Source organism: Parasteatoda tepidariorum, chromosome 1 (genome assembly GCF_982258835.1).
Source record: "Parasteatoda tepidariorum strain Cologne lab strain chromosome 1, Ptep-v5.0, whole genome shotgun sequence".
NCBI classification, from domain to species: domain Eukaryota; kingdom Metazoa; phylum Arthropoda; class Arachnida; order Araneae; family Theridiidae; genus Parasteatoda; species Parasteatoda tepidariorum.
In genome coordinates, this window is record NC_141755.1 from 124006738 (window position 1) to 124032105 (window position 25368).

General features: G+C 30.8%; 1 long non-coding RNA gene across 1 annotated transcript; it reads right to left on the minus strand.

The window, feature by feature from the left end:
- Positions 1–71: 71 nt before the first annotated feature.
- On the minus strand, positions 72–24169 carry LOC147816881 (uncharacterized). Its single transcript, XR_015428592.1, has 3 exons — positions 22232–24169; positions 19992–20074; positions 72–445 (listed from the first exon to the last, which is right to left on the minus strand). It is a non-coding gene; the product is annotated as an uncharacterized LOC147816881 (long non-coding RNA).
- Between the last annotated feature and the right edge of the window lie 1199 nt (positions 24170–25368).

Consider the following 25368-nt stretch of genomic DNA (forward strand, 5'->3'; position numbering starts at 1 on the left):
AACAGGTGATCTTAAAATTGAGGGAACATGAGAATGAAATTCGTACCTGAATTATGGTTTATCAACCTCAATCAACGTCATCGCTCTTCCCTATCAGGAAAAAAAGACCACAACTTGTTCTGTAAAAATTGAAAAGAAAATAATAAGAGAACAAATTTGGTATTAGGAATTCCAAATAATAAATTTCAATAAAAATTTATTAAAAAAATAATTATACTTATATTTTACAAAACGAATGCGTGCACGGTGCAAAAGATCACGGGAACAGGGAGAAACGAGACAGCAACTTTATAGTTTGTCTATTTAAAGAACTCCCCTTAGGACAAAGTCCAAAGACGTATCCTGCTATGGAGTCGTGTCAGTTGGCAGGGGTGCCTGAGGCCGAAGTGGCACTTCATCATGAGGTGAAGATCGTTGAGGTGGTATGCCTTCTGGTCCTTGTAGCCTAAAAATAAAAGTAAGGATTAATAAGTGGGCACATTACCCGAGTAATTATCAGAGATAATGACAATTATACATACATAAATATAAATTCATAAATAATAATAAATATGAAAACAAAACACATAAGTATAAATAGGTAATTATTTAGATATATAGATAATCAAAATTATACAAAGTTTGTCAGTATAACAAAGTAGCAAAAAACATTACATCACATGACGCTTATTAATTAGTCAAAAGCTTTGACTAGTTAATAGTGCAATAACCGGAAAATAGCCGGAAACCAGAAAATAGTAATAATGGAAATAATGAAAACCAGAAAATAGCAGAGATAGTTTATCACAAGAGGGCGCTTTTTTCTCCCCTGATTTCCTTTCTCTCTTCACACCTGTCTTAAATAGTGACCCAACACTTTTAACTGAAGTAGTTAAACCTCCTCACCGCCTCTGCACCAGACAAAGGGCGAGGGGAGTTCTTTCCATAATGCTGCATAACAGATGGTTAAAATTTTTAATGTGTTTTGGAACAGGTGGACTGTGATTGCCTAGCTTAATAATTTATTTATTTTAAGACAAACACTGATCGTTAAAAATAAATTATAAATCATTAAGCATAAATATTGCTTTTTGTTTTATCTTTCCTCTTGTATGTGGTAGATCATTAAAGGTAGGCATGTAAAAACAATCTGACATACAGTGTGAATTTTCTTTCGCTGTTAGGTATATTTTCAGAAGCCGATATGTGTAATATGTTCCGTTGTTGAAAGGTACTCATTCGTTAGGAGGAATCAAGAAAATCGTTATATGCATGTGACGTTAAATTTTGATATTACGCATTGCCGATTAATTGATTTTTTTGTTCATCCCGTACTGAGAATGGGTATTCTCACTTGTCATAAAATAAATCTTAATGTTATGATTTTGCTGCCGGAAACAAGCATTGTTCAAAGGTTATTAGTCTAAAAATGTTAAGTCTGGAAAAAATATTGCGCAGAAGTGGTTATTAATTAAAATATGTTGCTCCTAAAACTGATATAGGGATGAATAAGTATATAAAATATGGAGTTGTATATGAAACAAAAAGAAATGGCACGATATGAAAATTTATAAGCTATGGATAGAGCGTTCGCCTTCCAATGAGGTGAACCGGGTTCGAATCCCGGCGATAACGGGTCGAGACGAATCCGCATCCGGCTTGCCTTTTGCCGTCAGGTTAACCGTGGCAGGTTTTCGTGGTCTTCATTCACCATGTAGCGCAAATGTGGGTTAGTTCCCTCAAAAAGTCCTCCACAAGGTATAAAATTTCTCCCAATATTTGATTCAGGTGTCTTCTGGATTGGGTTCAAAGTTACAAACTTTTATATTCTGATTTAAAAATACATAAATTTATTACTCCATTTTTGTTTTCGTTACAACTCTACAAAATTACTTTAATAATAAGTTACAACTCTACAAATCTGCTTACTTAAAGCAAAAATTCTGTATTAATTTTGGAATATCTACCATTCCGATAATAATTAGAGAAAGAATTTGTGAGTGTGTGTCTGTGTGTCTTCATTCACAGTTCCAGAATCATTAGATCCATCGTCCTGAAATTTGGATAGCGGCTCTAGGAGCCAATTTTAATCCTCAATCCTAAAATTCTTAAGAAATTTTCAGTTAGATCGTTCGGGAGAGACATGAGAAAAATGGAATTTTCTGATTGGCTTAGCATTTAGCTTATATTTTTAATTGAATTTAGAGCCTGACTAAAGCAGGGGCATACGGGGCAGTTGCCCCGGGCCCTCACAAAAGTGGGAATCCTAAATCTAATGAAAAGGTTATTTTAAGTTTCCTTCCCTAATGAACTTTTTTTTAAACAAAGTATAAGTACTATGCAAAATCCGTCAATTTTATGTTAGCTTCTTCATGAATCTATCATATGAACACAATCTATATTTCATGAATCCATGGCTTTCTAGGGCGGAATTCAGCTAAAGTTTCACAATTACGATAGACAAATATAGGCAATCAGAAGCCTGTATTTTTACGTATCGCAAAATGCGATATGTTTTCAAAAATACAGGCTTCTGATTGACTTAATTGAGCCATAGTCATTGCGAATATTTAGCTGAATTCAGCCCTAATGTCAGCAAGGATATGAATTTTTCGCAGCTAGATGACAACATTAACAATCAAAGAACCGTATTCAGCATGATGGACATAGAATTGTCAAAAAATCAATAAATTGGACGGAACGATATTTCGCCTGGGTTCGGTTCTAGTGGGGGGGGGGGCAATTAGGCTAACTCGGGCCCTGGGTGAACTCCAGCCAGTTCTATTTTTGAAGAATTTATAGGTAACATCGTTGATGGTTGGTAGCTTCTAGCTCTCTAGAATAAAAAAAAGGACCTTATTCCACATTTTTAATAATAATTCACTTGTTATATCAGATAAACTAAATGATTAACGTAAACGCTGTGCAGCATGAGTGGACTACTTCTTCTAAATGGAAACTCTAAAGTAGTCAGAAACCGAGTGCTTATTTTGTTAATAGTTATGCTTTTAAAATATGTTTCTATGGAACAAAATAAGTTAAAATCAAAGCTAATTGAAATAAAATAGAATAAGCTATGCACCGAAAAAAATTTTTTGAGAAACGGTAGTTCATTTATAATTCATTCACCCAGGAGTTGGTACTATGCTCCGCCCTCATCACGTGGTATTCGACGATTAATATTTTACTATTTTTGGGAGAAGGCTGAAAACAATCCTGAACAAGGTTGTTATTTGGCGATCGCATGACAAAAATATTTATTTATTTAGCAATCTTTATGAACATTTTTTAAACCTTAAATATTTCATACATTTGATGATATTTTTCTCTTTTGAGTGAATAGTTTGTTCTTTTTGAGTCATTTTGATGGAATATATTTAATTGCCTAGAGTAACGGAAGGTATAATACCAGATGAGAATGCGAAGTAAGTGATTGAAAAATAATTCACTGTTTGCACTTGGCGCTCATTAAGGGTTGTCTCAATTTCAAGCGCGGAGACGTTTCTTCTCTTACTCCTGCGATAAAATGGACTCTACGTCCGAAAGAGGTGGAGCCAAGTGCCAACTCCTGGTGAACGAAGTATAGAAGTAACTATAAAAAAAATCGTGATATTATTATTAACGTCAGTGATGATTAATTAAATTTGGTATTATGGTAACTGGTGTAGTTTTAATAGGTTGCAAAAATGCTAATATAGGTACAGTGTATTTTATTAGTCTGTTTGGTACCCATTAAAACTACGTTAAAACTGTGCAGTTTTATTATAGATACTGACTATGGAAAAGGATATTTTACGGTTCCTCGAAAGTGATAATCAGTGGAGAAAATTGCTCGATTATCGTGAATTTTAACTTTAAATTATTATCATTCATAAAACGTTGACAACCAGTACATTGATCAACTTTTTAATGGGTGAGTTAATTAAAAAATTTGTAGGCTAGTAATTTTCTACTATAGCTAACGCTTTGGCTATTACTTTTAATTGGCGCGGCTTCAAACCAAACGATTTCGGTTGGATAAAGGTTTTATTTTAGGGTGCAGGGGTAGCTAAATTTTTTTAAACAAAAAATAAGCAACTTTATTACACTCAAAATTTTTTAAGAACTTAGAAAAAATATAATTAGGATCTGTTTACTACTAAAAAATTTCTCTTCCTACATTCAAAGTTCATATATACATTAAAAAAAATGCAAAATTATTTTCATAGACATCACATGATCGTGATAAAACAACTAGTTTTTGATAAAGAACTCTTTTCTTGATTATATTAGCCACCATAAAAACAATTTATACACAATTTTTAATATATATTCAATATTGAGCGACTCATTTTATTTTTCAAATTAATAATTGCTTTATTTAATAATGTAAATAAAATAATTCAAAATTAATTAGTTTAACTATTGTTTAAAAAGGTTATCGAGTGTACTTTTAGATTTAATAGTTATTTGCAAAAGCATATTTCATTTCAGTTTCTCAAAACATAAACTATATTAATATTATTGATCATACCCAATTTATAAAGATATGTAGAGATCTGAGCAAACTGAAAAGACTTTAATAAATTCATATTACAAATATAAACTAATTAATGGATCCTAATAATTTTTTCATTGAAATTTGTTACTTGGTTCAGTATTTCTTGAATAAAATGATTAAAAAAATGTAAATAATTTTTAAATGTATATACAATGAGTATTGAAGCTATAAACATGTTTGTGGGAAGTAAATTATTATATGGTCCCCACACACATAATATTTAACCAAATTCAACAAAAAAGTTGTAATTGCCTTATTACGATAACTGGTTACCCAAAACGTCAAATGTTTTTGCTTTCTGAATTGACTCTGTTAAACGCCACATCATTTCAAATCGTGGGTTGCAAAATCTGTCTCAATTGATGTTTGTCGTCGGATTGATTTTCATATCCTGCCTATGTACAGTCCGCAAAAAAAAAAGATATCACCCTGAATAACTTTCGTTCTAATGATCGGATTTTCACGAACTAAGTGTTAATCTTAATGGTTCCTGGGGGTGACCTCAAATATGCTAATTAATTAGTGCTAACTATTAATTAAGTTACGAAATCAGACACAAAAACGTACTTTCTCTGAATAAACATATATTTTTTCTTACATATTTGGATTTTTAACCTTCAAAATATAGGGGGTAGCCGCAATCTGGGAAATATGGTCCCCATAGTTTGGTCAGGAGAGCGATCCAAAGTTCGTACACCTTAATGTTAATTTCACTTTTTATGTTTTTAGTCATATTTTAAAAACTAATAAAGCAATTCGAAGAAAATTTCAACCAGTCATAAAACTCATTTACCCAAAGATAATTTCATGAAAAAAATAATTTTTAATAATAGTTAATTATTTTTTATTATTTAATTAAATTAAGGATGAAAAATTTTTGAATTATAAGGTATGAATTTTTTATACCATATTAATCTACATATTTTTCAATTGAAAAATCTAAAGTTTCAACTGTTTTAATTTATTAGAAGCTGAGAAAAATTAAAATTAATTATTTTTAAAAAAATAATTTGGCGACAATGAAGAAATGATTAAAGGGGCGATTAATATTAAAATGTGATAAACTTGCGAGGAACTTGACTTCGCGCGCTTAGCATAAAATTTCATTCATATTTTTTTCGCTAATAATCGTTTGCTTATCTTTTCATTTTTATTTTTTTAAGCTATAAAATACGATGTTTCTTTTTTAGTCGTCTAAAATTCTATTTGCAATTTAGTAAAGAAATTTGAATAAAACATTTTATTGAATGAAATACATTTTATTCAGAGAATGTGGAGTTTTATTAAAGCATGCTTCTGATAGAATATGATTATACAACAGATTGTGCTTCTTTAATGTGATTATTTTTTATTTTTTAGTTTTTTTTTTCTCAATAACTGATAAAATTTCAATAATATACATACGAATGAATAAATTTGGAATAAAATATTCATCAATTTCTTGAATATATATTTTATAAATATTAATAAAAATACGTAGTCAACATTTTTAAGCATCTCTCACAACATCGCAAATTTCTCAAAATCTTATAGGGTAAACTAACCAGTGAAGGAATACTTAAGCTTAGCTTGTCTTTAAAAAAAAATCATAAAAATTTCAAAATTTATAATTTTAGCTAAATGACGTATTTGTTATTAAATGCATGTCGACATATTCGTTATTAAATACAAATTATGTAAAAAAAACTTAGATAACTTACATAATATTGTTTTAAGCTTTTGGTGGTTTAAATAATAAGTAGTAGATAACCAAGTGAAGGAACAGTTCTTAAAATTGAATAAACACTAAATTTTCCAGTGAATGAACACTTAATTTTGAGAATGTTTGATGCTCGTTAGGAATCCTTAGGCCACACAGATATCTGTCTCCTTGTAGATGCCTGAATTGACGTATGGTAACACAGGCGGGCATTAGGAAAAAAAATCTTTTAAGTTTTCGTGCCCCCATTTCAGTATCTTAAGGGCCTTACGAGCTCTGTTTAAAAAGAGAGTATCATATCAGATATATATATATATATATATATATATATATATATATATATATATATATATATATATATATATATATATATATATATATATATAAGAAAACAAAAATAATCATAGTAGCAGTATTTGGTGGTAAATGTAACTTATCGTAATTGAAGAAAATGTTGTGCGACAGTTTATGGTGAATTTGCGAACGTAAGTTTCAGAATGTATCGAAACATGTGGATGCTATTTGCTAATCATCTTTATCCAAAGAAAACCATGTAACCTAAATATCTAGCAAAATGAAGCAATTTTTTAAACAATGAATCATACAATATGCAACATATTATTTCAATATCTTATTCTTAAACATAACATATTTCAATGTTTTTAAAATGCCACTAAACATTCAGCAATTCATTGAGTTATAGAAAAAAGAAATATCGTAAATTATAGAAAACCTTGTGAATGTGCATTAGAATTACTATACAATCCACATTTTATTTTTCAAGCACTTTTTTTTCCTTCAAACTCTCATGCCTAGAAGACTCGATTAAAGCTGTAAAAATCATTATCCCTAAAATTTTGTATATAGCTATTATAAGTTATGTTAATTTGATTTTAGTATGAAATCCTCGAATAAACATAGCAAAAATAGCATAATCTAAATAATATCTTATAAAAAGTTCATGTATTTAAATTCTAAAAACTTATAAATCGATTCAAATTTTCTTTTCAAAAGAGATTAAAAAAAATTTTTTTTTTGTTTTTGTTTTGCTTTCTGGACATAAATGAACTTAAAAATTGTCTATTGCCTAGAAACTTCGAGATGTTTTCTATTAACTATTAATTAAACCTCTCAGAGCAATCACAAAACATTATTTCAATTTTTTTACAGTCAGAAATTGGTTGCCTAGCAACCTAGTAAAATTAAGCGTTCCTCTTTTGAATCAGTCAATGGGTTATCTTAAAATATTTATTTGCGCAGGCGACTTTTTTTGGCGGTTTTCTGGATTATCCCAATTATCTGGATTATTATTCTGGATTTACCCAATTGTTTTAAAATTTTGTCTACCCACTCTAATTCAAGTATCTAGATTCCAAATATGTAAAAAAAAATACATGTTTATTCAGAGAAAGTACGTTTTTGTGTCTGATTTCGTAACTTAATTAATAGTTAGCACTAATTAATTAGCATATTTGAGGTCACCTCCAGGAACCATTAAGATTGACACTTAGTTCGTGAAAATCGGATCATTAGAACGAAAGTTATTCAGGGTGATATCTTTTTTCTTTTTTGCGGACTGTACGTGTTTCAAGACGTCATAAAATAATTTTCTTTCTTCAGAATTCATATTTAAACTAAAAATCACCATCAAGCCAGTAATTATACGTTAATAATAAAAAAATATATAAAAATTTACTTTAAAATTATTATTATGTAAATACATTAAAAATGCCTGCTAGTGAAAATAAAAAGAAACACAGCAGCGGTCGCCATAGCAACGCATGCAATGACAACGCATGCGCACTGTTTACTATTACTCTTGAACACAGTTGAAAAGTGAGTGGACGCCATCATATCCAAACCAAGACCCATTTTGTCAATGGACAAAAACTGAGATAATTAAATCAAATAATTAAGAGATGAATGAAAGTTTTTTGGAATGACAAGTCTGAATAGCATAAGATTTTTAGTTACATTTAAAATAGTGAAGGGCCCTCACTTCATTTTTTTTTTTTTTAATTTTTTTTTTTTTTAGATCTTGCCTTCAAATATTATTAAGTTTTTTCATAAAACAAACTAAGAGCATTGGAAATTTTAAAAGTAATAATACAATAATAAAAAGTAATAAGTAAAAAAAAAAGTAATAAATGACAATAAAAGTTTTTAAAAAATTATGCAATTATTGGATGATCTCTCAGGTACAAAATCTTACGATAAAAATCTCAACTAACTCTTATATTTATCAAATTAAATGAATAGCAAAGATATGCAAATTTTGAGGAGATGAAGTTTTGTGGTTCTCAACTGTTCCGGGGACCCACATGAAAATACACAATTAGGAATTGATCCCCAAGTCAAGTTACCGGTACTGATCTATGAAAAGAAGAGTGCAAGAAGGCCATTAGCTTGCCAGTGACAAAGTCGATGGCGCTTCGACCGGAATGAAATTAACAAGACAAATAAAACTTTCCTTACTTTAAGGGGGGGGGGAATTGGTAATGTTTAGTTGGTCCCCGTGATCAGCATATATTCAAAAGATTTTTCGGTTTGATTTCAAAGGACGGAAAAAGAAGCCTGAAGTAAAGAATGTCTTGCAAAGTGCAGCACAATTGCACATGAGAGTGTAAGAATCCTTCCCACTCAATCCAGCTCAGTATACGCTCAAACGGACCTGTGAGCTCTATGGCAGAATTTTTTCGGGATTTCTGCGATAAAACTCTCTAGGTACTTTTAATAATAACAAATACACATGCTACTAATGTAAGGTAACAGAATCGCTGTGTTTGAAAAAAGAAAAAGAACTTTGTAATTTTTAATTGAATATGCATTTTATTATTATTATTATTTTAATATGAGCGATATTTTCACATTTTATTAGAAGAGAAGAGCATTAATTATTTCCTTTTTCGCATTTTGTGAATCATCCTCACATTAAAGAAGAAAAAAAACGTGGAATCCGTAGCAGTAACTACCGAAATAAAGATCGAAGACTGGGTTAATCAAATGCGTGTACCGTTTCGAGATTCGGTTGTAGCAATAAATACTATTGTATAAAATATATCGGATTTTAAAAACAATGTGGAAATCGATGTAATCATCGCCTTAAATAGTAAATACTCAAATTGGAGTTTCTCATACTGATTGTAATATATCAGGATATAAAACCATGTGAAAATCAATACCAATAACTGCCGAAAATACAATCGAAACAATATGAGCCATGGTGGCTCAGGGGATAGAGCGGTCGCCTTCCAATCCCAGCAATGGGTTATCGACAATAATTCCGCACCCGGGTCACATCGACCACAGTGCTGACGAAAAATATCCTCAGTGGTAGACGGATCATGGGTTGAAGTCCCCTTGCCGTCGCGCTAACCGTGAGAGGTTTTCATGGATTTCTTTCCCCTGTAACGCTAATGCGAGTTAATTCCATCAAAAAGTCCTCCATGAAGGCAGATTTCTCTCAAGACTCAATCCAGGAGTTCCCTTGTCTTCTGGATCGAGTGATAAATTACAGGTCAACGGAGTTGAGCATTGGTCATTGTAAATCTGAAAATTGGGTCAGCTGTACAAAGACTATTATAAAATCGAAACGCCATGTGGATTTACGATACTATAAGCGAAAATTGAGAGCGTTAAAAAGTGATTATTTAAAAGGGCGATTAGAATTTTAAGTGTAGAAATAATATTAACTGATGAATAACCGCAATTCTTTAAACCCCAAAGAAAATGGTAGCACTAGCAATTAAACTCTGAATCAACTGGTTATTCAGGGCTTTATTAGCAATAACTGCCGAAAAAACAATGAAATAGTCACATTAAATGTAAATAAGTGCAATAAAACTTGTAAAAGTAAAAAAGGGTAATAATATACGGATAAGTAAATAAGTGCATTAAAAAAAACATCAGGACTTTTTTTTTTAAAATGACGTGAAATCTCGTAGCAATAATTAACGAATGAATGATTGAAACACTGCATGGATTAATGAATATCGGCGCAAACCGAGTGTGTCAGAGTGATTTCTAGGATCTGCGATTCGAATTTCACGTGCTGTAATAACATCAATGCTAAGAATGAAAAAAAAAACCCACTGACTAGAATATCATAATAACTAAGCTGTAAGAAACATCGAAATTTTTAAAGAAAAGTAAAAATTCGTAGCTATAATGTCGAAAAGAGTGATCAAAACATATTTATGAAGGAATCGGTGCGAGTTGTGAGCGATGATAAAGTCAAATGGGTGATTCAGAAGTTTCGTGTGAGCAAGAGGGACAAATGTATCGCATTAATTAATTCGTTTGCTACAAATCTGAATTTGTAACTTAATCCCTACTCACAGTCATATTTTATTAATATGATGTTTTAAAAAAAATTAAAGAAAGAACATGATTTCTCTAGAGCGAACTATCTTTTAAACTTTCACAAATTCGGATTTTTTTATTTTATTTTATTATCAATTTATTTGAAATTCTACCTGATGCTAGTCATTATCGATTTTTTATAAATTCTCAAATGAGAACAGAAAAATCACGAGCATTTCTATCCCATCTGATTCCCGAGAAAGGCATCTTTTGAATATCTGCAAAGAAAAAATAATCCTTCAAAAATTCAAGAAGGAAAGAAAAACAAAATTTTTTATTTCCCAAAAGAAAAATCTTTCTGCGAGTACCATATAACGTTCTGTGGCAATGTCGCCACGATTCTGCCACCGGCCCTGTATTTCATTAAGCATGTAAAATAATTGGCACTTTCATACACCCTACGGACTGACTAAATGGATTGTGAAAACCAAGCCTTTAGCGTTATTCGTGGTGAAAATCGACGTAGTGTGAAAAAATGTAATTTTCGAAAATGGAAAATTAAACACTTTTTAAAAACAACCAATGGAAAAAGCACCATTAAGGGCTTTTAAAAACCGAAAATAGGCATCATTAAGCACTTTTTACGTTACGCACCCTGTTTGTTTTACAAAAAAGAGTTTTTGGCAAAATTTAACAATTACGTTTTTTTGAACAAAAAGTACATAAACTTGCAATAAATTAACTTTACATGAACTTTAGATAAATTAAATTTTGTTTTGGTGGGCGGGATAACCAAAATTTTTATGGATTAATTTCAGGATTATGCTAAAATTTGTTGAGAGGCAAAATTTAAACTTGTGGTTTTTTAGAAAAAGAATCGCATTAACTTGTCAGGGACATATAGTTTGTGACAGTTTGGTTAAAAGAAATCAGATAAAATTTCTCTTTTCCATATAAATTTTAAGGGTGGGGGAAACAAACCTTTTAGATGTGTAAACGAACAGGTGGGTGACCAACATGCACCTCTAATAGCACGCGTACCCAATCTGAGTCGCAGGTGAACTCACACCCAAAGTTAAAAAAGTATTTCTTTCAATTTCTTTTTTTTTTGTATCCGTCGTTGAACAGCCGACCCAATTTTTGGGCTTACGACTGCTAATGTTCAACTCCGTAGCCTTGTAATTTTGAACCAATCCAGAAGACAAGGGAACTTCTGGATCAGTACCTCCAGATGTATTGACTTGTTATGGGAGCATGGAGGACTTTGCGACTAGACAGATTTAACGTGCATCAGTCCCATTTACTATACGAGGAGTCTTCGGCCGGCTGAGATCGAACCCACGAACTCTAGGACATGGGCCCAGCGTCTTACCGATCCCGCTGCCCCGGCCTATTTTCAACTTTGTTTTTTTTTTCAGCTGAGGAATATGTAATACTTTACTATAGCTAATTAATTTGCAATACATTTTGATAAAAATCAATGTCGTTCATCGCTGACTGATGAATATCATTGAAAACGCAAGTACTTTCAACTTCAGATTTACAACCATTAATATAAAATTTATGATGAACAAATGATTTCTAACTTTTAGGGGCAAAATTTCATCGTCAATTTCATAATCAAAAACTCGCAATAACCATAATTCTTCTTTGTTGGGTGAGTTATCGAAGTTTTTCTTTTTTTGAGATACTGACTTTCTAAACTAGACTTACACTTGAAGCGAAATTCAAAATGCTATTTTAATCAAGAATTAGCTAATGCATTTTTCGGACATTTTTTAACGGTGGGAAAAACTGAAATTTTTGATTGAAAAACTTGAGTGTAAATTTCCGACAATGGGCTAACGTTTGGAAACGACATTTGGTTTGTGGGTCAGAAATTGGCTATTAAACTTGTTTTTTTGATCATTTGGCTAATGAAATTTCGTTGAGTTAAGTGACCTAACAAAACGCCTACAAATATTTTGTGGGATAATGTTGGCTAATTATTTACTGGACTTCACAATTTTTTCCTCTTGGATCAGAAATTGGTTAAAATTTGTTTTGACTTCTTTTTGGCGTATGAGGTTAAGATTTCTCAGATGGGCCTCCAGTCAATAATCAGACTTATATTTTTTAGATCAGAAATTAGATTAGATCAGAAATATTTTGGCCATATTGTGTGCAAATTAGAAATAAAGTTAAATTTTTCAACTTTTGATCAAAAACTAATTAAAACTTGTTATGACCATAACCTTTGTTTCGGCAGGTGGAATTGCAATTTTGTACAGAGGTCTAACTTTTGGAGACAAAGTTAAAACTTGTGGTTTTAAAGTCGGGCGGTTGATTCCGAGGTCCATTTCAAAATTACCTAAAATCTATTTTGGTCATTACTTTTGTTTAAGAGATGAGCTAACGAAAATGTTTGATTTGTTAAGTTTTGAGACAAGATTGAATTTAACATTTGCTCACTTTAAAGTTTAGCCATAATTCGTTTTTGCCAAACATTGTTTCGAGGGATAACAATTTCCTAAAATAAGCTTAAATTTCAGGCAGACACTGGCTGTTTGTTGAAATGGCTTATGGTGCTTTAGATAATAATTTAACAATATCTTAATTTGATCATAACTGTTTTTTGCCGGATGGCTTAACAATTATCTGCAATAACGCTAGAGTGCAAAACTCAAACTATTTTTTAAACCAAGTATCAGTTGAAATTTTTCTTTGCTGTCGTTTTTTTCCCTTTTTGATTGGAGGGCTAACGAAAAGTTTGGCCCGTTAATATGAGATAGCAATTTTGCACAATAAGCTAACAGTTCTCATTAGAATACGTAAATTTGATTTAAAAATTTGATTAGTCAGACAAAAGAATTTTGGCTAAAAAACACTTTTAAGCAAGTGAAAATCAAGCACTCACAGCAGCAAATGGGGACCCTGATTCATAGAAATTAAGGATCCACAATTTCGAGACCAATGGAATGATGTTCAGCGTTATACATCGGCTGCCTTTACATTACAGGAAAATTAGCGCACATCAATTTGAAGTTCGTGAACTGGTTTGTACACATGGACTGATTTTTTACGCACCAGGATTTGTACGCCAATTCTTCTCAATGGCATCGCAGTGACTTAACCATTTGAACATCGTGAATTTTTTAAACACGTTTTGTTTTTCAAAGAAATTTTTCAAATCTGATTGGCTAATGAAAGTTTTTGCTGCGATACGATTTGCATAGTCTTACGATATCCTATTACGGGTTAGCTCTGCATTGTAAAATTTGATATTTAACTCTAAAAATCTAACATTTTTAGTTAACAAAAAAGTTAACAAGAAACTATATTCGCCTGTTCTTTTAGTTGGGTTATTATTTTTTCAATAACTTTTTATAGGTGGGGCAAGTAACAAAAAATTTTGTTGACCAATGATTTCTGACAATGGCATAATTTTTCAATACAAAGTTCAATATCAAAAATTAGCTTAACTTATTTTTGCCACAAAAATATTCGGCGTTCTGCATGCAGAGGTATATAACACGCCTCACAAATTGCACCGAAGACTTCTAGAGTAACGGAAGAGACCGTTAACAGTATTATATTAGATAACGCTCAACAATATTTAAAAAAAAAAATGGGAATTTTTTTTTTAGCATTTACAATAAATTCTTTTTCGTAATTTTAGTTTATGAATATCTGTCACCTACCTATTGCTAATCCGAAATAACCATTGCTAAAAGTAAATATTTTTATCACTTACTAATGAGCATCTTAAAAACCTTTGACCACTTTCAACTTCAGATTTAAAACTGCCCGTCGAATAATGGATGAAAATTAAAAAGTCTTCGGCTTAAAAATGTTCAATGTTATTATTTGAAAACGGAATATTATTCTTGAAATATTTCAAAAAAATTAGCTTTTTTGTCATTAAAATTTTCTTACTCATTGTAAATGATTTCTATACTTATTTTGTTGCGTTTTAATATCCATCATAATGCATGCAATTAAGAAATTAGCAGGAAAATAAAAAATTTCCTTCTTCAAATATAAAAAAAGAGATTTTTCAGTTTTTCACTTCATATTATTGATTTTTTAAAAATATTTTGGCAATTTGATAGATGATTTAATTTTTTACTGCGATTTTTTTAATGTCAATAGACTTTTAAGATTAAAGGCCAGATAACTAAACGCTAAAGGCCGAATAAATGCAGGATAACTGTTTCCTGCAATGGGCCTAAATTTCGGTATAAAAACTCAAACTTGTGGTTTTTGTAAAAAAAATGAGCTTAAATCTGTTTTGGGCATTATTTTTAGCGGGTAAACTAATGTAAACTTTAGGTGCGTTAAAAATTTCCTACAATTTAGTTGATTTTGTAGGTAAGATGAGTGGTTTGTAGGTTTAATTTCTCTACATTTTCGTCACTATCATAATTTTTAGACAGTGTGGCTGGACAAAGGTTTTAAGGGCTAACGATTTATTCTATAAGCTCAGGTTTCGTAGTAAAATTTCAAATTTTGACTAAAAAATTGCTTAGATTTACAAAAAGTTAACAAAAAGCTGTATTGAGTCTTACTTTTTTCTGTAGGTGGTCACACACACAGCAATTATCTGTAGTGGAGTTTCGAAGGCAAAATTAAAACTTTTAGTTTTTCAAATTTGTTATTTTAGTTTTTCAATCTATACAATATTTTTGATCCGTGGTGTCTCAAGTGGTAGAGCACTCGCCTTTCATTGAGATGAACCGAGTTCGAATCCCAACGATGCTTGGTAGATACGAATTCCACATCCGGCTTGCACCAACAACAGTGCTGACGTGAAATATGCTCAGTGGTAGACGGATTATGGGTTAGAGTCCCCTTGCAGTTAGGTTAACTGTGGGAGTTTCTCATGGTCTTCCTCTTCGTGTAACGCAAATGGGATTTAGTTCCATCAAAAGTCCTTCACGAAGGCAAATTTCTCCCAATACTTGATTCAGGAGTTCCCTTGTCTTCTGGATTGGGTTCAAAATTACAATACTACGGAGCTGAACATTAGAAGTCTTAAACCCCAAAATTGGGTAGGCTGTTCAACGACGGTTATAAAATGTCGCGATTACTTCTTTCAGAAATAATTTTTCTTTCTTTTTTGAGAGTGAGGTATAATTTTCCTACAATGATCCAACGCTGAAGGGCAAAGTAATATGGGTGGTTTTTAGGTCAATAATAACCTGTCCTAGCCATATTATATTTTCGTAGCTGAGTTAACGAGAATTTTGGGTGTGTTATTGATTTCCTACAATATGTTGACATTTCGAGTAAGCTAAATCACGCTCAATTTTTTTTTCTTAATCAAATATTAGCTAATATATGACTTCTTTTGGGTGAGTTACCAGAAGTAACAAAATTTCTACAGGAAAGTAGCATTTTAAGATGAAATTCAATATTGTGGTTTCCAAGTCAAAATTTAGTTAAAACTTGTTTTGGCCATATTTTGACGGTTGGTTTGTAAATCATAAGATAGGTAAAATCAATTTTGGTCATAATTATACTACCCTACAGAAAAGGAAGAGACACTTCCAGATTTTGATATTGTTTTATATTTCTCATGAAATACTTTATTATTAACTATTAATTATTTATCAACTTTAGAGGTGTTCAGTTCAAGCGATTTTTCATACCATAGAGACTCAGTGTTCATTCACCATAGAGATTCTGGACCACTTAAATTTGATGAAACTTTAAGAAGGGGTGAAGGACACTTCAGGGTTTTTATTTAAATTTAGAATAGGTGATGGGGATTTGATTTTAAGAGATCACTTAGAAACATCATCTAAAAACGCTACCTACATTAAATGGAGAATTCAAAACGAAATAATATCAGTAATGAATGAAATAATTTTGAAGACCATTGTCTTCCTAGTTAATAAAGTGGAATATTTTTCAGTTATAGAGGAGGAAATGTTTAGCTGGTTTTCAAAAAAATGTCACTTTGTGCGAGATTCGTTGAAAATTATAATGAAAGAGAAGAATTTGTACAGTTTCTTCTTTTAATAAGCATTACTGGGAAAACTCCAGCAGACAATTAATGAAGAGTTAAAAATATTCGGAACAGATACTTATAGGTCAAGGCTATGGCGGAGTTAGTGGTATGAGTGTCATATATAGAAGAGCGTAGGCTATCATTCCGGAAAATTATTCCAAAGTACTATACCCAAGGCAAAATTTTTGAGGGTTTTCCACTGATGGACCAACATAATCTTGATGTAACCATCAATAATTCTATCATGAACCATTATAGTTTTGATGGTAACCAACATAATTAACCATCACCCCAATGTAGGAATTCGGACTGATTTATGATGGTCCAACATAATAGAAACTTGTTTTAATGTTTGTTCATGTTAAACCATTAGAAATTCCCATCATATTTTCTTAGAAATCATAAGTTGGAACGATCATGAACAACCATCATCCCAATGTAGAAATTCAGACTAATTTATGAAAGCCCCCCCCCCAAAAAAAATTTTTTTTGATGGTATATATTCCAGAAAACTAACAAGAATTCCTATTAAACCATCCTGGAAATGTATAGTTGGAACCATCATGGCTTGTTGGTTCACGAGAATTAAACTTCTCCTGAAGGTTAACCATCATCATTGTCCACCATAGAATGATGGAAGTTTGCTGGCATATCACAAACCATGGACGCATAATGGAAAATGTTGGATGATGGTGACCATTAAATGGTGTTGGAACATCATGAATTGCACTAAAACCATCAAAATCTTTTAATGGGACCATCGAGAATTATGACTTGGGTAAGTAAGTACATTACAATGCTCACTGCCTCACCCTTGCAGTGTCAAATGGATGTCATATTTCCCCAATTAGAAATTGTATAGCAATAATTCAAAAATCTATTTTTTTTTAATTTCCCGAAAAAAACAAAGAATTTAAAAAGGCAAATCGAAAAATATGAGATTAACTTAAAAATAAAAAAACAAGAAAAAATTGTGCCAGGCTAGGTGGATCGAAAGACCCGATTCAGTTTCAGCACTTATAGATCTGTTGAAACCACTTCTCAATACATAATATCTAATTGAAATGATTTCAACATATCACAAGAACCCCAGCTACTTCAATAAGAAAAGGCTATTTTTTTTAAACAAGTGTGTTTGCTCTTGATGCTGTCTTTTCCCTGACTTTGCCCCACAGCATGCATCTGCAACCAACACAACTGGATTTGATGCTTTATGTTCAGTCTATAACTAATGTTTGAAATTCTTTGTAAAGCATGAGAGATAAAGCAGATATGGATTTCCAAAAACTCTTCTCAAAATTGAAGTAATCTGTTCTAAGTTAATCATTCAAATAACTAAACCTTGCACCGTCAACCGACAGACAATGGGAAATAATTTTCCTGCAGACACAGTTAAAGATTACTTCAAACGAGCAATATTTCATACCTTTTTTGGATGAATTTCAGATGCCAAATTCACAGAGCATTCAAAGCTACTGCAAAATTTTCAACTATTAATAACAGCAACGAATAGTAAAGATAACAATAGCATAGAAATGATGTAGCAGTTCTTTTTATGATTTAGGTGTAAATATCAGGAGGGAAGTCATTTGGTGGTACAAATTTTTGGCATCTTGTAAAAAAAAAAAAAAAAAAAAAAAAAAAAAAAAAACAGTGAGTGCTATCGATGCTGTTTACCTGTGCAATAAGTCGCTATTCCAGGGAATCTTCACTTTATGAACCGTAATGACCAGTACCACCAGTCATAATATATAGCAATGAACTGTCATTTTCGACATCAAAGATTTTGAAATCATACTTAAAGAACTCCATGTCAGAAAACAGACTAAAATGTTTAGCCCGTTTTTTATTACATTTTCTAAAGACGATGTTCTGAATCATGTGGTCGAAAAACCTAGGAAACCGAACATAAAACTGAAGGGAAAGGTAAGAGGATGAAATTTTTTCTTTATTTTTACTCGATCCATATGTTTGGTATTTTACCAATGAAACATTAATAATTAAGTAACAGTAACAGATTAGTAACAAATTCAATTTATAGCTGAAAACTACTATTCATTTAAATACATTTTTTAAATCTTTTTTTATATTATTCATAACATCTTAGTATTAAACTTTTAGGAAAATTAGGACGAAAAAAGTTAATTTTAAACTCCTTTAGAAAGATTTTTCTGGGTGCGTCACTGCTCATATCTTACGCATTTTTTACAGATTGTTTTTAAATCTTAAAAAAATGATTTTCTAATTTAAAATTGCTCCAAAAATATTGTATTATTTTATTAATTACTTTTAAAGTTATAGCAAAAAAACGTAGGAAAAAAAGGTAGTTTTCTTTTATTATAAAAATGTCCTATCTCCATTCATATTTAAGCGAAGTTTACGAAATTTTATGCATTTATTGAAAATAATGAAGTATTCGATACAAGTTACATGATTATTGCTTGAATTTAGGGCATAGAGTGTTCAAAAATACTTGTTTTCTTTATTAATTTATTATCATTCCATTAAACCTCTGAAAGCTTGCAATCTTATTGTTAAGTAAGAAAAGTAAAATGTACTTATAATTTTGAAAGATTGGCTACTGTTTAAAGGTAAAAAACGAACTTGTTTTTGGGTCGAAATATTGTTAAAATTTATTAATCCAAAACTCTTTTTGACAAACAGTGCAACGAATAGCATATATGGGTTACTTCGTCTTCCATCTGACTTACATTTGTAGTTCCTTTCTTGAAGAAAATGTGCTAAAGCATGTGTATTAATGTAGCATATAATGCGTGTTATATTATTTTAATTATTACTTTTGAGTTGAGGGTAACGAAAGTACATGTTGAAGTATCGGTTTTCTAAAATAGGCTATAATATTGAGGTATCAAATTCATACTTTTTGGTTATTTGTATCGGAAATCGGCAAAAACTTGTTTAAGGCATCCACTCGTTTAACAGTTGGGGGAAAGCAGAAAAACTTTTGATGGGTTAAGAGGGGAATGACGATTTACTACAATCTTTGCTGAAATTTAACACATATTTTGGTACTTGTAAGAAAATTTTTGTTTGTTATGAAAATTGATTTCTATTAATTAGCATAGAATGTTCTTTAATTTGACGAAAGCTATTTTCAAAATATTGATTCGAATTATTCTTAGCAAATATTTACAGGTTGAGACAAGATTTACAGGCAAATATTTACCCTTGAGAAACGTCATAAAATCAGAGCAATTTTCTTTATGATTATTTTATTACTTTTTGAAGAAAATTTGGGCAAATTCTCGTTAAATTAATGAAATTACAGGAAGATTGTATTCAGTTGTTTGAGAGGATATGTTTCTGGTGTGCTGAAATTTGCAGTTCTGAGAGAAAAAAAAGCCAGCAAAAGAAACTAATCGCAACGTTGGGCACCAAGTGTTTTTAAAAAACAAAAACAGAAAATTCTCCTTCAACTAGAAAGTGTAATTTATGGAAAAAGAGAATAAAATTCTTACCAGAACTATGTAGCACCATATTATGCAGCGCAATCAATGTCTTAACTTCTTTCCGATCTAAAGAATAACGGCAACAAATTGTCCTGAAAAAATTGCAGAGAAAACAATAAATATAAACAAAGGTTCTAATAAGCATTTCAAATAATGAAATTTAATAAAAATTTATTAATTAATTCACAACACTTTTAATTTACAAAAGGAATGTGTGCATGGTGTAAAAGACTACTGGAAGAGCAAATAAGTAACATAGAAGAAGAGATGTCTTAAGTTTTTAAAATGCTTTGATAAGACTTGTTCATGATTAGTTCGTTAATATAAACACTGAACATAAAGAATAAATTAAAAAATCATTAAGCATACGTATTACTTTTCAGTTTTTCTTTCCATCACAATGCATGCATACGACTTGTTATTAAAGGTTGACACGAAATGACACAAGTCTGTATGTTCTCAAATGGAGTTCCGTGGAATCCTGGAGTTCCATGAAAAAGTTAGAGGTCTAAGACCTAGGACTTTTCTTAAAGTTTTTTTTAAACATTTTTGAAACCTACAGTTATACTTAGATTCAATCACTAAATCATTATTTACTTGATATTTCGGATGTCTTTAAGAAATAATTTAAAAAGGAATTAAGGAATGAAAATAAAGTCAAAGGAAGAGAAATGGTAAATACTTCTTTAAGAAAAAAACAATTTTTCCTGTAATGTATTGAATAAATTGTTAAAGAGACACACACTTATATAAAATTGCTTTAGTATTTTCCCACAGCGAACTTCACATCAAAGGGAAATAATTAAATTCGTTAGTAGAGAAATGTGCTTCAAACAGTTATTTTCAACATTCATATAAGTTCTTTATAGCTTTCATTTCAACAAAAGGCAAACTTCGGCTTATTTCATTCATTTTTACCTTATGTATATAGGATGAAAAAAATATCTTATCTAGATTCAGCTTAAGAATTGCGAATTTAACTTTCACCAATTACCAATTACCAATTAATCAAACCCAATTTAAGATACGAAATCGCATTTTTCAATTTTAAAGATATGAAAAACATTCATTCCTCTTTTTAAATATTTCGAAAATAAAATAGTCCTTTATTGGTTAATAAATTTATAATTGACTTTGAATAGTTTTCAATAATTAGTCTTCCTTTGGTTTCATATTCACAACTGCTAATGAACTTAATTTTATTTTTATTTTATAACTGGCGCTGAACAGTCGATGCAATGTTTTTGAGTTTGCGACTACTAATATTCCGTAGCCTTGTAATTTTGAACCAAATTCAGAAGACAATGGAACTCCTGGATCAAGTATTGGGAAAAATTTGTCTTTGTGGAGGACTTTTTGATAGAAATAACACGCATTTGCGTTAAATAGAGAGGAAGACCACGAAAACCTCCGATGGTTAGCCTGACACCAAAAGGATTCTAACCCATGATTCATTTACCACTTCGGATATTTTACGTCAGTACTGTGGTCGGTGCGAGCCGGGTGCGGAACTCGTATCGACCAGTCAAGGCTGGGATTCGAACCCGGTAAAAGAAGTTTGATCATTAAGGGTTTCACAGACCAAAAATATTGGAAACCGCTAAGCTAAAGTATCGGAGAATAATTTAAAATGTTACTTCGATTCAAACTCTTAGCTAAACAAACTGATTAATTTATCACTGGCTCAGGGGATAGAGCCTTTGCCTTTCAATGAGGTGACCAGGTTCAAATTCCAGCTATGGCTGGTCTATACGAATTCCGCATCCGGCTTGAACGAACCACAGTGCTGACGTAAAATATCCTCAGTGGTAGATGGATCATGGGTTAGAGTTACCTGGCTGCCAAGCTAACCATGGGAAGTTTTCGAGGTTTTCTTCTCCATATAATGCAAGCGCCGGTCAGTTGCATCAAAAAGACCTCCATGTAGGCAAATTTCTCACAGTACTTAATCCGGGAATTCCCTTGTCTTCTGGATTGGGTTCAAAATGACAAGGTTACGGAGTTCAACATTAGTAGGAGAGAGTGGGATCAATTGTAAAATTTTTTACTTAACTATTTTTAACTAACTTTATTAATTGACAGACGAGTAAAGTGGACTATCCTCTACTAGAAAAAAAAAGCCTTATTTTAAATGTTATTATATTAGTTATTAACAATTTTTGACAGTCGTGTACTTGTTTCAATTGTCCCACTTTAACTGCAAGATATGAAATAATTGACAAAATGGATTAAAATCAAACTTTACTTACAGAATAAGCAGAAATCATCATTCCTTAGTATCTAAACTCATATTAGGCTGTTCAAAATAAATCATTCTGGAAATCATCTCAGTTATGCAGATTCCAAGTAACAAACTAGATCCCATTTTGTCAGGTTGTTCCCTATTTATCAGACTACTGAGCATCCTACAAAGCTAAATTACATTATATTATAATAAACTAGAGACAGCATTGATATCAAATAATTTAAAGTCCCAAAACACCTAAAAGTTAAAAAAATCTGAAAAAATTAATAAAATCTGAAAACAAATTAAGTTAATAACATTAAAAGCACACAGTACAAGGAAAACGACTTAACAATCACTAAACTAATAAACACAGAGATAAAAAAACATGGGGTGAGAAACTAATTTACATCAGATCAAACCAAGAAAAAAAAATCTGAATAGCAGAACATTAAAAAAAAATCCCTCGAAATATCTATCAAACACATTAAAAACATTTTGAGAAAGAAATTGTAAAAAATAAATAAATAAATAAAAAGGTAGAAAAAAATTATAAAAATATACATTCTTTTTTATTAAATAATGGAAAATATTATAAAAGTGAACCCAGTGAAAGATGAAAATCAAACATAAACAAGATAATACAAACAAAAAGAAACAAAAACAACGAACACAAATTTCATTCGATGCACAGAACCATTAAAAATATAATTCTACCATTAAAAATAAAAACAAGATCACACACACTGGAAAGAAATAGAAGAAACATTAAGAAAAAGTGGTATACCAATTAGAAAAACAAAACACCCATTCATAAAGCAAAAAAAAAAAAAAATTGGGAGAAGAAACATTGGAGAAACTAATTGGAATACAAAACTGGAAAAAAAAATTGGAACACAGAAACAGGATGAAAGAACTTAGAACACAAATACTGATAGAAAAATTTGAACCACACATTGGAAAATCAAAATTGGAGACACAGAGAAACAAAACACCAATTCAAGAAGTTAAAAGGGGGAGAAAAAGGGGGGAAACATTTAATGGAGAAAAAAAGTATCGAGAAAACATAAATAACCATTGAAAATAAAAACTGAACACTCATTAGAAATGGAAACCGAGCACAAATCGGACACTAGGAACACAAATACTGTATGAAAAAATTTGAAGCACACATTGGGAAATCAAAATTGAAGACACAGAGAAACAAAATACCAATTCAAAAAGTTAAAAAAAAATGGGTGGAAACATTTAACAGAGAAAAAAAATATCGTTAAAAACCTAAATAACCATTGAAAATAAGAACCGAACACTCCTTAGAAATGGAAACAGAGAACAAATTGGACACTAGGAACACAAATACTGAATGAAAAAAATTGGAACCCAAAACACTGGAACAAAGAATTTGGAACACAAACAATGGATGAAAATATGTGGATCCTACATTGAAAGCATAAAAATTGAAACTCACAGTGAAAGAAAAAAAATTGAAGAGCACATTGGTAAATAATAATTGGTACACAATTTGGAAACTAAAATTTTTGACGCACACTGAAAATAAAAACAGAACACAAGTTGAAAAGAAAAAAAGAATACACAATGTAGTAAAAATCAAGGACACAAACTGGAAATAAAAAAGAAACACACACAGGAAATAAAAAATGAACACATTCTGGGAATAAAGAAAACTTAAAATAAAACTAGAACAACATGTTGGAAAAAAAATCATATTGAAAAAAACAAAAGGAAAAAAAATCGATGAAAAGCTGCCACGCTATGAATAAAACAGAAAAACAACCAAGTAAATGGAAACAATAAAATATAGAACGAAAAACAGAAAAAATAAAAACAAAAATTGGGAAAGAAACAAAAAAAGAATGCAAATGAATACAGAAAAAAACTGAATACGTAAAATATACAAATAAAGAGGGAGCCCGCTCAAAAAGCTAAACAAGGCAATGAAACAAAGGACGGATTTGATCGGATGTACTTGAAACGAAAAACTGAAACATTGAAGAAAAAAGGACAAAACACATTGACAAAAAATGATTAAAAATGGAAAAAATAGAAAGCCAAATGAAAACACAAATAATTGGAAGAAACAGAAAGAAAAAAGTTTAAACTATATTAAACAAATTTGGAAAACAGAATAGACTAAGAGATATTCATAAAAACTGACAGAAAAGTTATTAAAAAAACTAGAACACATAAAGTAAAAAAAATGAAAGAGAAAAAACAGGAAAATGCTGAGAAGAAACTAGTAAACACAATTAAAATAACTAGCGAAATAAAGTGTGAATACAGAGCTCATGAAACGAAAATGGTCTGACATAAACAAAGAGGAAATGTATTAAAAATGAAATAGGGTGACACAGCTGTTGAACTGCAGCAATCTACCGTACCGAAGAAAAAAGATTTAAATAAAAAGTGAAAAACGTCTTTAATAATTCATCTATTTGAAAAACACTAGAAAACAGAATGAAAAGAAGAATAGAGAAAAGGATGGAAAAATTGGATAAAAGATTTGGATCAATTGGATTGGAGAATCATGATTCGGAAAGTAAAATGAAAAAAAAAAAAAAAAGAAATGAAAAAAAAGAAACATAATTCGAACAGAGATATAATACTAATATGAAAATTAATAGATATAATAATTAGAATTTGAAAACGGAAATAAAATAAAATAAAATCAATGAAATTCGTCGCTTGTAATTCGAAAAAAAAGAAAAAGGAAATACGTCGAAAATCCGAGGAAAAAAATTAGAATAATGGATAAAAGCGATCGATGTCGAATGTTGTTAAAACGGAACGAACCAATTTCGTCGCATGTAAAAGCGGGCAAATTTCGAGCGTATGTTGCGAGCGGCAAGCTGGAACGAAAATGTGTTAGTCGTCGGAAAAAAGAAAAACCCGAAATAAATTTATTCTGTTTCATAACCAAAGAAAAAAATGCATTAAAGCCACTTTACCTCATTCCAGCAATAAATGAGCGTTTACTTCCAGTATCGCATCAAGCTTAACTTAGATAAATAAATGTCTTACCTTACAAGTGTGAACTTACCTATCAACATAAGTACAAAAATAACGACCTTCAAAAAGTCTTTTTAAAGTTAAATTAAAACTTACCAATACTTTTTAGTTACTTTATATTGATTCATTTCATGA